A 15,361-nucleotide genomic window follows, 5' to 3' on the forward strand; every position below is an offset into this window, starting at 1 on the left:
AGACATAGGACATAGTTGAATAAATTTACAAAAATGAAAATAAAAGTCATTAAGATAAAGTCCAAACTGAAGAGAACAGAGTGAATAAAATAGATTTCATCTTGCAGTTGATTGAGCTATCAGTGGAAGTTGATAATAAAAGGTAATATCATTTAAAGATAAATTGGGCATAATAAGGAATCATTAATTTTTAATTTGCTGATCTCTGAAGGGACTAAAAATTAACCTAGGTTTGCACAGTTTTTATTTATGTTTTTCTTCATGTTTGGAAGGTATGACTGACATTTTTCATTTTTTAATACGCGTTTTTTATCTGAAGAAATCAGAAAAGTTTGTCAAACTTATATGAACCATTCATTAGCTCTTAAAGGAAGGAAACAGCTGCCTGTTGTAATTATTTAGACTATATTAATGCAAATTAATTTTACTGTGCATACTTATTTTTCAAGGCATCACTTAACAGAAATTTTACATAGCAAATCTATTAGTGCATTTTAACTAAGCTAAGAAATAGCTTCTGAGCTCAGCTCACCAGGGTGGACTAGGGTAGGCCCATTGTTCAACAAAGATCACAGTTTGAGTCTCTGTGTAGCTAATCAGGATGAAAATAAACCTCAGGAAGTACTGCTCTCCTAGGGATTCTGCGCCTTTCTTAAGAAAACATTGACTCCAAGGAAACATGGAGAAATGTAGAAAATGAGAATTGAAAGAGATGGATTAGGAAAAGAAAACTATAAACAAAGTGTTAGAAGAACAGTTTGCTTCAAGATAATCTGAAGAAAGTGCAATAAGGCACAGTGAAGTTATTTTGAAAGGAGAATTAGCATGGAGTAAATTTTTAAAAAATTACTTCATAGTATCGAATAATAGAAAAAGAAAGTATTATAAATATGCTCATATTTTTCTGACTTTTTTCATGACTAAAGAGAGGTAATTATTTATAATGACTTCATTCAATATTACTGTTACTTCCATAACCTTAGAATAGAATATTTACCAAGAAAAGCCTTTGTCAGCTGTGCTAGAACTTGAAATATTAATATCAAAAGGAGAATTCTGAAAGGCCACCTCTGGTTCCCAGCAGAGTTGTTTGGCATAACTGGGTCAATCATCATTTTAGCCAGATAGGACTTTCAGTATATATGTATCAAGTTTAAATAAGAAAAGAAGGGAGGCAGGGAGAGAGGACTTGCAGGAGGAAGGAGAACATAAAAGAAGAATAAAGAATGCTTCTTATGTACTTTATTTTTAAAAATCAGAGTTTATTATTTATAATATTGGTAAGATTTATCAAAGACAATTTGCACCTGACAAGTTAAACAGGCAAGGAATACCTTATTCAAGAATGTAACAATAAGGTCAAGACTATTGCAGTAGGGGAGAGAGGTTGAATTTAACTCCATTAAAACAAAAGGTGGGAGCTTTGAAGCACTGAGAAGACCTAGTGGAAAAGCACTGGGGAGAGGTTGGTCAATGTGATAGGATATCTATTCTATGTTTGCTAATTGGCACGTGCAGAAATTAGATTTCTGCCCTCCCACAGAGACTGGGATATAGAGGCACTATCTTTCCATGATTAGATTTCAAAGACCTGGCTCCCACATTTTTGAGAAAGACATTGTTAGGTTGTAAAACTAGCAAAGGCTGGGAGAAGATTTACGTCTCCAAGGAGCAGAGAAAAAATTTAAAATTGCAAGTTTAAATGCTCCTAGAAGAGAGAGGTCAGGGGCCTGTGTCTGAATAAACCTGTCCAAAGCTTAGTCAAGATGAGGGGAATGTTAAGGCTGTCTTAGCCAGATTTCTGTCAATATATCTCATGAAGTGTTTTCATTCACTTTGTGCTGCTCTTTTTTCCGTCTTTGGTTTTGTATTCTTGCCCTCAAGATATTCATGCCTACACTTACTATTTTATTTTAGTGTGTTTGTTTCCTCTTCTCAGTTCGTCCCTTTCTACTGCAGTTCGATCTTCGCTTGGTGATTCCCTAGTGCCTACCTCCATTAATCAAGCTGCTGGTAGTTGTTCCTCTTCATATGAAATATATTAATTGTTTCACTAAGAATGAGTCTTTCACTCAAGTGTTTAGACAGAGAAACAGAAGACAAAGACATTTAAACAACATCGAAAGACAAAGACGTTATCTACGTTGGCAGCACGTCACGCTCTCCGTGCCAGAGCCTGAGCAGAGGAGCCAGGGGGCTGAAGCTGCTGCTGCAATGGGACCCCTGGCGGCGACTCAGGGGGACTCAAGCAGAAGCTAGTGGCCAGGACAGTGCCTGGCCAGTAAGAGTTCAATTTCACCCAGTGACGGACTTCACTACAGAAACACCCAGAGGTGTGTCAATGGTTGGAAAACGGAAAAGCCGCTCTGCATACTAAGGACAATGAGTACGCTAAACCAAGCAGGCTGATGGTCCCCTCAAGGTCCTTAACTTGGAAGCACAACCTTGAAGACACCTGCTGCTGTTGCAGCTCCAGCGGGGTTGGGGGGGGACATTGTTCCGTTAAAAGCATCAAGCAAGCTGTCGTGCGGGGTACCCTGCTCGCTGTGCCATTTGTCACGCAGGGGATCCTGCCAACTACACCATGTTTCGTGTGGGGCGACTTGCAGGGTCTCTGGTCCCACTCCCCACATAAGAATGCAGGACGTGGTGAGGCCAAAAAGGAACACCCATGGAGCCATAGGTAGGGGAGTCAAACCACTATAGTCTCACTGGCCGATGGGTTGGAGACACAGGAAGCAGGAGCCACACAATCCGCAACCCGCCATCCACTTGTCTCTGTCAACCAACCTCACTTGCTAGCTGCAATCCGCCCTGCTAACTGCAATCCGCGCTTGCTAGCTCAGCCACCATCTTCTTGCTAGCCCCCATTTTTCTGCTAGCGTAGTCACAGCAGTTATATTAGTGACCAATGGCTCACTGGTCATAGCTGACAGCCAACTAGCCACAGCTGATGGCCATCCAATCACAGTTGATGGCCATTTACTACCTGATCCAGCACCTGTCTATGTGAGGCCGAGAGGAAACTGCTTTCTGGGGCTCTGTCCCAACACAAGCAATCTATCATCTGAGACATAAGAGGAGTGTGGATGACTTTTGAGTTGGGGAGCGTATTTGTGTGCATGGAAACAAGCCTGGATTTATCTGATTTCTTGGAGAAACCCAGTTTGCACAAGGCCAGTGGGCCGGGATTGACTTCGATGAGCCCATAGACAAGAATGATGGATCAATAGCAGGAGTTCCGTATCTCCAATGGGAACCTTTTTTTTTTTTTTTTTTTTTTTTATTAAATTTATTGAGGTGACAATTGTTAGTAAAATTACATAGATTTCAGGTGTACAATTCTGTATTACATCATCTATAAATCCCATTGTGTGTTCATCACCCAGAGTCAGTTTTCCTTCCATCACCATATATTCGATCCCCCTTACCCTCATCTCCCACCCCTCACCCCCCACCCCCCTTACCCTCTGGCAACCACCAAACCACTGTCTGTGTCTATGAGTTTCTGTTTCTCATTTGTTTGTCTTGTTCTTTTGTTGCTTTTGGTTTATATACCACATATCAGTGAAATCACATGGTTCTCTGCTTTTTCTGTCTGACTTATTTCGCTCAGCATTACACTCTCAAGATCCATCCATGTTGTCACAAATGTTCCTATATTATCTTTTCTTACCGCCGAATAGTATTCCATTGTGTATGTATACCACAAGTTCTTCATCCATTCATCTATCGAAGGACATTTTGGTTGTTTCCATGTCTTGGCCACCGTAAACAAAGCTGCAATGAACATTGGAGCACACGTGTCTTTATCTCTAAATGTTTTCAGATTTTTTGGTTAGATACCCAGGAGAGGGATTGCTGGGTCATATGGCAATTCTATTCGTAATTTTTTGAGGAACTTCCACACCGCCTTCCATAACGGCTGCACCAGTCTGCATTCCCACCAACAGTGTATGAGGGTTCCTTTTTCTCCACAGCCTCTCCAACATTTGTTACTATTTGTCTTGTTGATGATCGCCATTCTGACTGGGGTGAGGTGATATCTCATTGTGGTTTTGATTTGCATTTCTCTGATGATTAATGATGTTGAGCATTTTTTCATATGTCTATTTCTTTAAAATATGCCATCCAATGGGAACCTTTAAAGGACATATTCATCCAACCTTTAAAGTGGATGAGGAAGGTGCAGGCAGAAGATAAAGTCTGGTTTCTTGGCGAGACAGACTTTGCCAAGGGCGAATGGTGTGTGTGGAGTTAGATGAGCTTCTTGAGAAGAATGAAGCGGCTGTTGCTGGAAGAAGATATTTTCAGTGTCAACCCAAAGCTGGCCTGTTTTCTTCTATCCATAAAGGGACTAAAATTATCTTTCCTTCCACTACGCCAGCCAAAGCCACCTCCGCAGCTGTGAGGCTGGTGACCACACCCACCAGCCTGAAGCGCAGCCCATCTGTCTCTTCTCTCAGCCCCATGAGCTCATTAGTCTCCAACGTGAGCAGCAAGCCCAGATAGGCAGGATTATTGACTGCAACCTCCCCCTGTGATGCCAGAAAGATCTCAGGTGCCACTGTCCTCCAGGAAGCCCCGAGAGAGAGGGAGCAGCATGCGAGCAGCTGCTGGCAAACGGGATCTACTAGAGGGGGCGGAGGTGGCTAAGGCCACAAGCCACGTGGGGGAAAGAGAGCAGGAGCTAGCTCTGGCCTGGGACAGACATCACCAGCATTTCCGTGAAGTGGAGGCCAAGATGGACCATCTGCAAACAATGGTGGAAATTGTTGATAGGGAGAAGGTGGAGCTTCTCAGCCAACTTGAAGAGGAGAAAAGGTAAGTGGAGGACCTTCGTTCCGGGTTGAGGAAGAATCAATTACTAAAGGAGATCTTGAGCAAAAGAGCCAGCCCGATTTCTAAAGACCCTGGGAATGTAAGAGGGCAATTAACTATGTAGATATTTCTCTTGTTAACACAGATTGGTTACAGATTAAAATGCTTATTGATATACTCTAATATTAACTGCATAATCTGACCTTGAGACATTGACTTTAATATGTCCATGCATGTGGCTTTCAAAGCAGTCAACATTTGTATCCTGAAGAAATTGTATGTAATGACTAAACTCTATCAAAAAAAAAAAAAAAGACGAAGACATAAAAAAATAACAGCTGAACCCAGAACCCAGAAGCAGAGCCCCTCTTTAACGGATTCATCTCTTTTTTGACAGATACCAGATAGTTTAGTTTCTGGGATATGGTTTTAACTGAGTGCTCTTCACTACTAGAACTTTTCATAAGGATCCCACACAAAAAATTTGTAAACAGAGTACTTTTTAAAATGCATTGCATTTTAGGCAAAATTATAAGTATATGTATCAAATAATAAATATAAAGGTTTGTATACCCACATTCAATCATTCATGAATTAAGATACAAATTTAGCATGTATTTTGCCATACATACTTGTACATTACCATTAACCAATAAGTGGTAGATTTGTATTTTTAAAGTGCATTACTAGTTTGATAACATAGATCATATTTAAGCTTAAGGATGAAAACAGTGGCAATTCTAATTTCAAAATCTAGGTTATCTCACATAGATTATAATATAAATATAATGTATGAAGTTCCATTTTAAGTGTGCAACACACTTAAGTTATAAACAATAAGTAGAAATGATGTAAAAGAATATAAAACAATCTTACTACTCTATTAAAAAAAGAATATGCATCAAATTTAATCTTCACCATCGTGTAACATAATTTTATAAAAACTGATGAAAGAACTTTATATTAATGGTTCACAGATATCAAAATTCAAAGTTAATTTTTAAATAATTAATTCCAACTTATACGGTATAAAAATGTAAGTTAAATAATGTCACAATTATTTACCTCTATTCATAGCATATGGATAAGTTGATAGATATAATTATATGCAATATATTTTTATACATATAATTATAAGCACCCTCTATTATTAGGGTAGGCGATGTTTATATAAATAATACCTTTGTTCCAGCAATTTTGTTTGTACATTGGAGATGCTCTGGAAGAGTTTGAAAACTATTGTATATCAATAATAGATTCAGTGAAATTTTTAAAGACCACATTTTTATTTATTGAGCAATAATGAAAAGGGACATCTTATATGCCCATGTCTCCTGAGGCCTCTCTCAAAGGTTACAGTTTATTTCTGTTATTGAAGTTTCTTGTAGATAAATACCTGTGTTCCTTTCAAAGTCCTAGATAGATAAGTATGTCTGTCAAATTCTGCTCAGAATCTGGCAGAATAAAGTATGACACATTCTTTCAATGCATGCCCTTTATTATTTTTTTCTTTAGTATTCTTTATGTGAAGTCTGGTTGAAAACTGTATAGACATCCTGAAATTCTGATGATAGTCAAATTGCCAGTAACAGGACAATGCAAGTATTTCTCATTCCAATATTTGCATACAAATAGTAAAACAAGCTCTTATTTCATAATCTTCTGATTCTAGAACAATGGTTGTCAAAATATTGCCATGACTAATTATACAATAAGTAGCTGGAATTTATATTAAAAATATAGAGTCTCAGGGCTATTTGAGTCTTACTGAATCTTGAGGATAGGACAGAGGGATTAGAATGTGTTTTTTTAAAAGCCCTGCAGTTTGCTATTGATGTTGTTTTGTTTTTTAAATTAAACATTTACATGCAAATTAACACACATCTCTTAAATTTGATTTCTCCAAATTATTTATTATATTTTAACCCTCTCTTAGGACAGCTTATCAAAGATCCATTATGCACAATGAGTAAAATATTGATTGATACTATTTGCTGAATGAAGTTTATTTCTTCTAACTAAATGGACACCGGTTTAAAGACTGTTTCTTAAATTGTTCTAGTTGAAAAAGCTCAGATTTTGAAGCTCAGTTAAAAAATAAAATATCAATCTAATAATCACAAAATGAAATAAAAATACAGAATATGATAAGCATTATAAAGAAAGTATATAGTGCAGCTTACATATTTCCAAATTAGACCTTGGTAGCTCATTACACTATAACAATACTAAGTTAAATGGAATTCATGTTCCTTTGATTTTTTTCTGTTTGTATTTTGTATTGTTTTGTTTTTTAAAATAATTTATAGTATTTTTGATGAAAAGATCAAACCACTCCAAAATGAGTACCAGAGCCAATTGTCAGAGAATGATACAAAACTTAAATAATAAGCTTGGCTCAAAATACCATGTGAAATCCCTTCTGTATAATTTTGTATAATACTACTTCTCATAGGCAAGTTATAGATTTACTGTCTCTATAGTGTTTCATTAAACTATGTGTCATAATAAAGGTGAAAAATACTCTCTTGAGCTCCTCAAAAACATACAAAATTAGGGAATTAATTTGCATCGGGGATTTTAAATACAGATTCAGTACCTTGCTATGTGGCATTCATAGGTCTCAAAAATAATACAAAACGCTGGGTTTGACATTTTTCAAGCAACCACAAAACTAGAAAAAAACTCAATAATAAATTGTAGGTAAGAGGAAAGGTAAGAACACAATAAATACTCCTTGTTTGGTTTATTGTCAAAACGCAATTTTCATATTTTATTTATAAAATATCACAGTAATCCAATGATGTACCTTTTTGCTATATATTGTATTTGATAGCATCATACTTCTGAAAAGACGCAAAAGGGCAATTCTTGCAGCTGAAGGTGACCTTTATTACTTCTCTTTCTAAGTGACTTCTCCCAAGATTGCAAGGCCAAAATGAAAAATAATAATAATAATAAAAATTAGGAAGCCAAAGCTTGCAGATTAGCACTCTTTTTCTATACCAAATTATATTGATTGCTGTGCATTCATCTAGTTGATTTTTGTTAATGATATGCAAAGAAAAGTCATTCTCAAATGTTCATTCTGTCATGGTGACTAATCAGTGTTTCTGTGTCCTGTATTTTACAGTTGGAGAAGATGCGGTGTCAGTGACCATTTTCATTAACATCTGCAGCAGATGTTAAATTTTCCACATTAATGGTCAGATAACCCTTATAAATGGGAAGAGTTCCATGGAGTTAGTTAATAAGAAACCATAATCAATAAAAAAAAAAAAAAAAAAAAAAAAACTACATAAAATTTTGTTTTTGAACAAGATAACAGGACAGGGGAATTTTCCTGCACAGTGACTACTGTAAAATGAATTTCTCCTGAAGAAGAAATGCAGGCGTAAACTTTTTTGATTCCTATAAGATGAACTTACCCAGTAAACAATTACTTTATAGCAGTCGCTTTAATGTGCTTAAAATGTGACTATAAAGTCCCAGCCTGTGAAGTGACTATAATGCTTTCACTGGGAAAGGGTTAAAGAGGGTTTGTGTAACGAGATGTAAAAGTCAGAAAGGAGGTATTGGAGCTCGTGCAGTCTGAGTCATAGCAAAAATATCTAGTCAGTTTTAGATGTGTGTTGAATGTTTACATCTATCATTACCCATTTTCAAAGAAAACTGGTAGGATAGGTGGGGCGTTAAAAAATTAAGTGCACTATTTCAAGTGTGAAAAATCATTTTAGAAAATATTTCTTGAGAATTCTGTTAAATGCAATTTGGATATGTTACATTCCAATCTGTACAACTGAACTAGAAAGTACAGGAATAGTAAAAGTAGAAAAATGACAGATAAAAAAATTTTACAAGTTACATGATATGCATTCAGTGCCATTCAAAATCGTCACCAAACTTGTTTTAGTTACAAAGACTTGCTGTCTGCTTTATATACTTGACCCACATCCACACACTTGAGCTTTTCACAAATGAAATGCATGATGAGCTGTAAACCTCAGTCATGAAAGTTGTGTCAGTTGGCTTTTTGCTACACATACTACTCCAAACAGATCAATAGTTAATACAACGTAGAAAACAACAATTTTGCTTAGACAAACAAATAAGCAAACGATTTATGTGGACCAGAAATATAAAAACAAATCAAACTAAAATCATGGTCGTTATGGTTTCAAGGCTTAAATAAGGCTAGAGCATCCAAGAGATTAATGCTTCAGATATTGGGAATTAAAATTCCTTCACTTAAGACACAGAGAGCAATGGATCTTTTTTATAATGGAAAGGAACTTGAAAAGAAGCCAACTGCTGAATTTTAGCTAGGCTAATTCTTTCAGGAAATTAGAAAATTATGCAGACACAATTTGAGGAAACACAATTTGAAATTAAAGTTTTCAACACATTTGGTGATTGGATGCCCAGTATCATCATATCACAGTAGTTCCAAAACACGTTTTTACATCCTAGGTCTGTGGTGAAGGTCTAGGGGACTATTGGAAGCAATTGTTTAAATATTAGATTTATTTTTCAGAAAAGTGAGAGGAGGGACAGAGAAAGAAATTGAAAACGTTGATTAAAATATATAAACAATGGAGAAAACCTCCAGCAACAAGTAATATAGTTATGAAAATATAAATTAAAATTCAAAAGGAAACATGATAGTGTTTGTGGATTATAAGGCTTGTGTTCATTTCAAAGCCAAGATCATATAATGTTCTAACTCAGGAGCAATTATTTTATGTAAGGATTAATTTCAAGGCCGTAAATAAACTATTTGATATACTATTAGAAATAATAAATGCTCACAAATACCAGTTACCTAACATCAATTTCTCTCTCTCTCTGCCTCTCTTCTTCAATTTTGCCACCTTTCTCCACAAGCCATGTAGTAAACTGTAGATTTCATCCTTGACATATTTGGAAAATAAGCCGTGTGACACTAAGTAGTATCTATTAAACAAATATAGATTGTTTTTTATCTACTCCGCTTCAACAGAAACTGCTGTCTGTAAGCTCTTTAATGGTCAATTAATTCCAGAAAAGCATAAAAACTCTTTTTTGGCCAAAATATCTAAAATCTAGTCATTGACTATATAACTAAAAAAGAGAATATGTCCTACTTATCTTGTTATTGATCGTTATTCTTTTGAATATTCAATTTTATGTATTCTTAATGTCATCTTATTGATCTTAACTTTTTTATTTTGCAAAATGCTTTCTTTAGGCCCATTAATATTCATGATCAGATTTAACATAGAAGAACTATTCCATTAAATTTAAATTAAATGCTTAGTTATGTGTGTTTAGAATGGTGTTATTATTAATTGTTTATGCTAACTCCATGTCATTATATCTAGTGCAAGTTCTGGATTGTCTACCATGCTGAAAAATGCAGCTGGGATGGGAGTTTTCTTTTGGAAGATAGATAGGTAATGGTGATTGAAAATGCTAATGATTTGGAATCAGTTCTGGTTCAGTAGAAGCATTCTCTCCTGATCAAGTTTTTGATGAACTGTGTAACAAAATTGCTAAATATTCCCAGCTACTATCGGGCATAAGTTTCCTGATACAAAATTAAACACTATTATCATCTGTTCCCATCCAATCTCTTTTTTTTCTTTCTGCTTCAGTTGTTGACATAGCATTCCAAGTGACTTTGCCAAATACATTCCATTCCCTTGCTTAACACCATTCACTACCTTTCTAGCACTTTAGGGATATTTAGTGTCTAAACCTACTACTATCCTCTTACATGCCATTAATTTTGAATTTACTCCTCCTTTCATTTATCCTGATCTGTCACATTCAAGCTTTTCTACATGATGTTCTCTCTATTTCATTCCCTATTTTACCTGGGTAACTCTCTAACTTTAGTTCTAGCTTTAAAGGTCACATATTATTTATTACAGAACTTCAGAAACTTGTAGGTCAATAACAAGAGAACAAACATTTGTATCATCAGAGTCCAAGAATGCAAGGAAAAAAGACAGTGAGGCTGAAAGAATACTCCAAGAATAGTGGCTTAAAACCCCAAATTTGGCAAAATAAAATAATGAACTACAAGTTAAAGCAAGTGAGCTAACATCAGGTAAGGTAAACTCAAAGAAATCTATTCTAAAACACATCATAATTTAACTTCTGAAGACTGAAAGCAAGGAAAACACATTGAAAATGACCAGAGAGAAATGAAACATGTGAAATTTGTCATCTTAAATCATGGAGGGCAGAGAAGTAGCACAACATTTTCTTACTGCAAATGTCTCTTACAACATTTCCTTACTTACTTACCATACATTTTACATTCAGTGGAACTATTTTGCAGGAATGATGAAAAAATAAAATAAAGACATTATTACCTAAAGTAAAATGAACAGAACTTGTCACTAGCCTTAAGAAATGACTAAAATAAGTTTTTCAAAAAAGGGGAATTGAGAAATTAAACAATCATGTAGCATCAGGAGAAGAGAAAATGAAAAGAATACAATATGATTAAACAAAAAAGACATTCTTCCTCATGAGTTTTCTAAAGTATGTAATAATCCAAGTAGAAATTATAACACCATCGGATACTCATGACAATAATATTTAAAAGTAAGAAAGTTAAAGAAACCTAAATAGAAGTAAGCCTTCCTCACTTTGCTGGAAGTGGTAAAATGTTGATGCCAGTAGACCAATAATCGTATGTATTCAAATATTTATAGTCACCATTGAGAAAACTATGGAAAGTGATACATTCAAACACACTATAAATCAATCAATGTAAAATCATTTTTAAAATGTACAAGTAATACACATGAAGGCAAGGCAAGAGAAACAGAAAAAAAACCAAATAACACAATACAGAATTAAGTCCTAATATATTAATAAATATCTTTAATGCACATGGTCTAAATAATTAATTGTAAGGCAGAGGTTAAGAGTGATAAAAATAGGTCCCAATTATATGCCATTTTTAAGAAGTACACTTAAAATTCAATGTCATAAGTAGGTGGAAATAAAAAGATGGAAGAAAGATATACCATGCAATAAGTTACTTCAAAAATCAGGCGTGGTTATATTAATATCAGATAAAGTAGGCTTCAGAGCAAAGAAATTTACTAACAGCAAAGAGGGACATTACAAAACAATAAATAAACAGCACACACAGAGTATATAACAATCTTAAATGTGTATACAACAAATGACAAAGCCTCAAGATATATGAAGCAAATATTGTTAGAGCTGAAAGAATAAATAAGTAAATTCACAATTATAATTGGGGTTGTTGATAAAACTCATAACACTAATAGGAAATATCTGGATGGATGTAGATCTGAACAAAGCAATAAACCAATGGATCTGTTGAACATATTTAGACCATTCTACTCAACAACAAAAGAATAAAAATCTTTTTCAAACACCCATGAAACTTTCTCCTAGGTCATAAGATAAATATTAACATATTTAAAAGTTTCAAATCATATGTTCTTTGACTCTAATAAAATCAAACTATAAATTAATAATAGGAAGACAAAAGGCAACTCTCAAATCACTCGGTAATTAAATGGCACACTGCTAAAATAATTGATTGGTCTAAGAGGGCAACTCTAAATGGGAAATACATTGGTCAGAAATATAGTGTAAATATGACATAGCAAAATATTTGCGATGCAGCCGAAACAGTGCTGAGAGGTAAATTTATAGCACTAAGTACTTAATCAGGAAAGAGGAAAGATGCCAAATCAATAACCTAAGTTCCAACATACAAGAAACTAGAAAAAGAACAAAATAAATCCAAAGCAAGCAGAAGGAAAGAAATAATAATGATAAGGGCAGAAATAAGTGAAATTGAAAAAAGAGCCTATCAATGAGTGTAAAGGTGGTTTTTCAAAGCAATCAATACAATTGATAAACCTTTAGTAAGATTGAAAAATTTAAAGAGAGGAGACACATTCCCAATATGAAGACTACAAAAAGAGATTTAATAGTCATTACAAAAAGTAAAAAAGAATTCTGTGAGAAATTGTTCATTGAAACACAGAAGAAATGGTCCAATTTCTCAAAAATCAGACTATTGAAACTCAACCAAGATGAGGACCTGGATATCACTATAACCAATAATGGCATTTAATTCCTAATTTAAAACCTCCCCAAAAGAAATCTCAAGATTTAGGTGATTCTACTGGAAAAATTCTACCAAATATTTAAGCAAGAATTAGTATCAATTTTACACCATTTATTCCAAAAAATGGAAAGTGGAGGAAACTCTCTAAAACAAAACTGGCCAACTAAAATTCTATACCCAGAAAAAAATATATGCTAAAAAATTAAAACAAAATAAAGACTTTTAAAGAAAAAAATTGTTTTTGCCAGATGAAAGCTGACAGGCATCATTTCTAGCTGACCTATGGTATAAGAACAGCAAACAGTTCTTGAGATGAAGAGACACATTCCAGATCAAAGAAGGGTCTGCAAGAAGGACAAAAGAGCATGAAACAAATATAAGTATGTGAGTAAATATAAGGAGACATATTAAAACCTTTATTATATAAATATCTGTAGATGCATAAACACATATGTTTCTTCACAAGATTGTTTAAAGTGAAAAAATGTGCGTCTGGGTTTAGAATACATCTAAAAGTTTAAAAAAGAAACGATGCTGGAAAATAAATAGAATTATTCTCTTGTAGTGTTTTAACATTGTATGTGGAGGAGAATATTATTTAAAGGCAGATTGTGATAACCAAAGCATGCATATTGTAATCAGTCATACAATTAGGAAAAAATAAAGGTAGAGCAAAGCAAATAATAGAGAAGATAAAATAGGACACAAAAACTGAAAATTATTCACTTCACGCACAATAAGGCAAGGAAGAAGTAAGACAGGACAGGAAAAACAACAACAAATGAAATATATAGGAACAAATAGTAAGATATGTGTAAACATGGTCATATAGATACTTATTATTAAATATAAACGGACTATACACTGCTAAAAGGGAGGGATTGTCAGAATGAAAAACCAGGACAACTATATATTTTTATGCAAACACATTTAAATATAAAGGCAAAGAGAGATTGAAAATAAAAGAGCGGGGAAAATATCACATAATCACTGTCATAGGAAAGAGAGTTAAGAATAAAATATGGGGTTAGGGGAAAATAGACATTTAAAGGTGAAATTAATGAATTTATGTACTAGCATAATGTAAGAGGAATGTTGACAAGGGAAGAAAGCTTTAAAAAGAAAGTGTAAAGTGGTATGGAAAATAATACAAGCAAAAAGTGGAGCTCCTAAATTTACATTACAGAACGACATATATATATATATAAAAACAAAGAATAAAATTATATATATATAATTTTATTCTTTGTTTTTATATAACATTAACTAAAGGACAAAAATACATAATTGTTTACATATAGTCATAAAATATTTTTCCACATATTTTATTGCTTTCACTATTTGATTGCCTGCAATTAAAAAAAGATCTCACATTTTTGCCAAAGACAGTGCTTGGCTCACAATAGGCACTCTGTCTATATATCATTAAGAATTGTAATATTAATTCAAATTAATGTCTTTTGAATTTTCTTTCTCATGAACTATTTTAAGATCTGATTGAAGATCCACCTTGATACCATGATCACTCATTTAAAAAAAAAGGATACATATCAGGTTTTTCTAATTCATATTATAAATTCAACCAAAATGTCATTAAAACAAGTAGAAGTCATGATTGGTGGCTTTGAAAAAAATTCCCGAATTGAAGTTAATAAATGCCAAACACAATATTTCCCATGCTAAAAATGCCTCTGGAGACAGAACAAAAAATATTACAGGATAATGGTTGAGTGATTTTTAAACTTTTTTTGAGATTCCCTGCCATTTTGGTAACATTGCAAAGTGTTTCTATTCTTTATAGGCCAGTTATTATTCCTTATGTCTAAAATGCTGTTTGAGATAAGAAAACATTTGTATATGTTCCCAAACAGTGTCATTTACATATTTTGCTATTCTCTTTTTTTTAAAATTTGTAATTAAAAGGAAAAGTCAGAAATATAAGCCAGATAGCAGGGAAGATAAAAAGTTTAATGCCATTCCCTAGAATATGTCTCACCGAATTGCCCGCTGATTTATAATTCTTTCATAAGGGTTTTGAATGTTTGAATGTTTACTGAGCATTATTTCAGGGAGAGCACTATAATTGATATTATGAATATGATTTTTCAATACTATTTTTTATTTAAGAGTCTTTTGAAAACCTTTTTTAGAACAGTGGATACCAATTAAGCTGCCAATTTCCTCAGCAATTCTCTCTCAAAATTACTTCCAAAGACCAAAATCTGTCATTAGGTATTTGCTAAAATTTTACTTTACTCACTGAAGCTGAAAGATAGTTGCCTAATAAATAATGTATTACAATTAAGGCAAGCAGTTCAAAGTATTTATTAATTATAATCGTAGTATAAATAATGCCCTCTTTGAACTGCAATGAATTCAGGTTATCAGCTTATATCAGTGCTGTGTTCCATAGAAATAAAATGTGGAACAATT

General features: G+C 33.9%; 1 pseudogene; it reads left to right on the plus strand.

Annotated features, from left to right (window-relative positions):
- The first annotated feature begins 4,177 nt into the window (after positions 1-4,177).
- LOC141568494 (CAP-Gly domain-containing linker protein 1-like) lies at positions 4,178-5,023 on the plus strand (annotated as a pseudogene).
- Positions 5,024-15,361: the final 10,338 nt, after the last annotated feature.

Source organism: Rhinolophus sinicus, linkage group LG14, assembly GCF_036562045.2.
Source record: "Rhinolophus sinicus isolate RSC01 linkage group LG14, ASM3656204v1, whole genome shotgun sequence".
Lineage (NCBI taxonomy): Eukaryota > Metazoa > Chordata > Mammalia > Chiroptera > Rhinolophidae > Rhinolophus > Rhinolophus sinicus.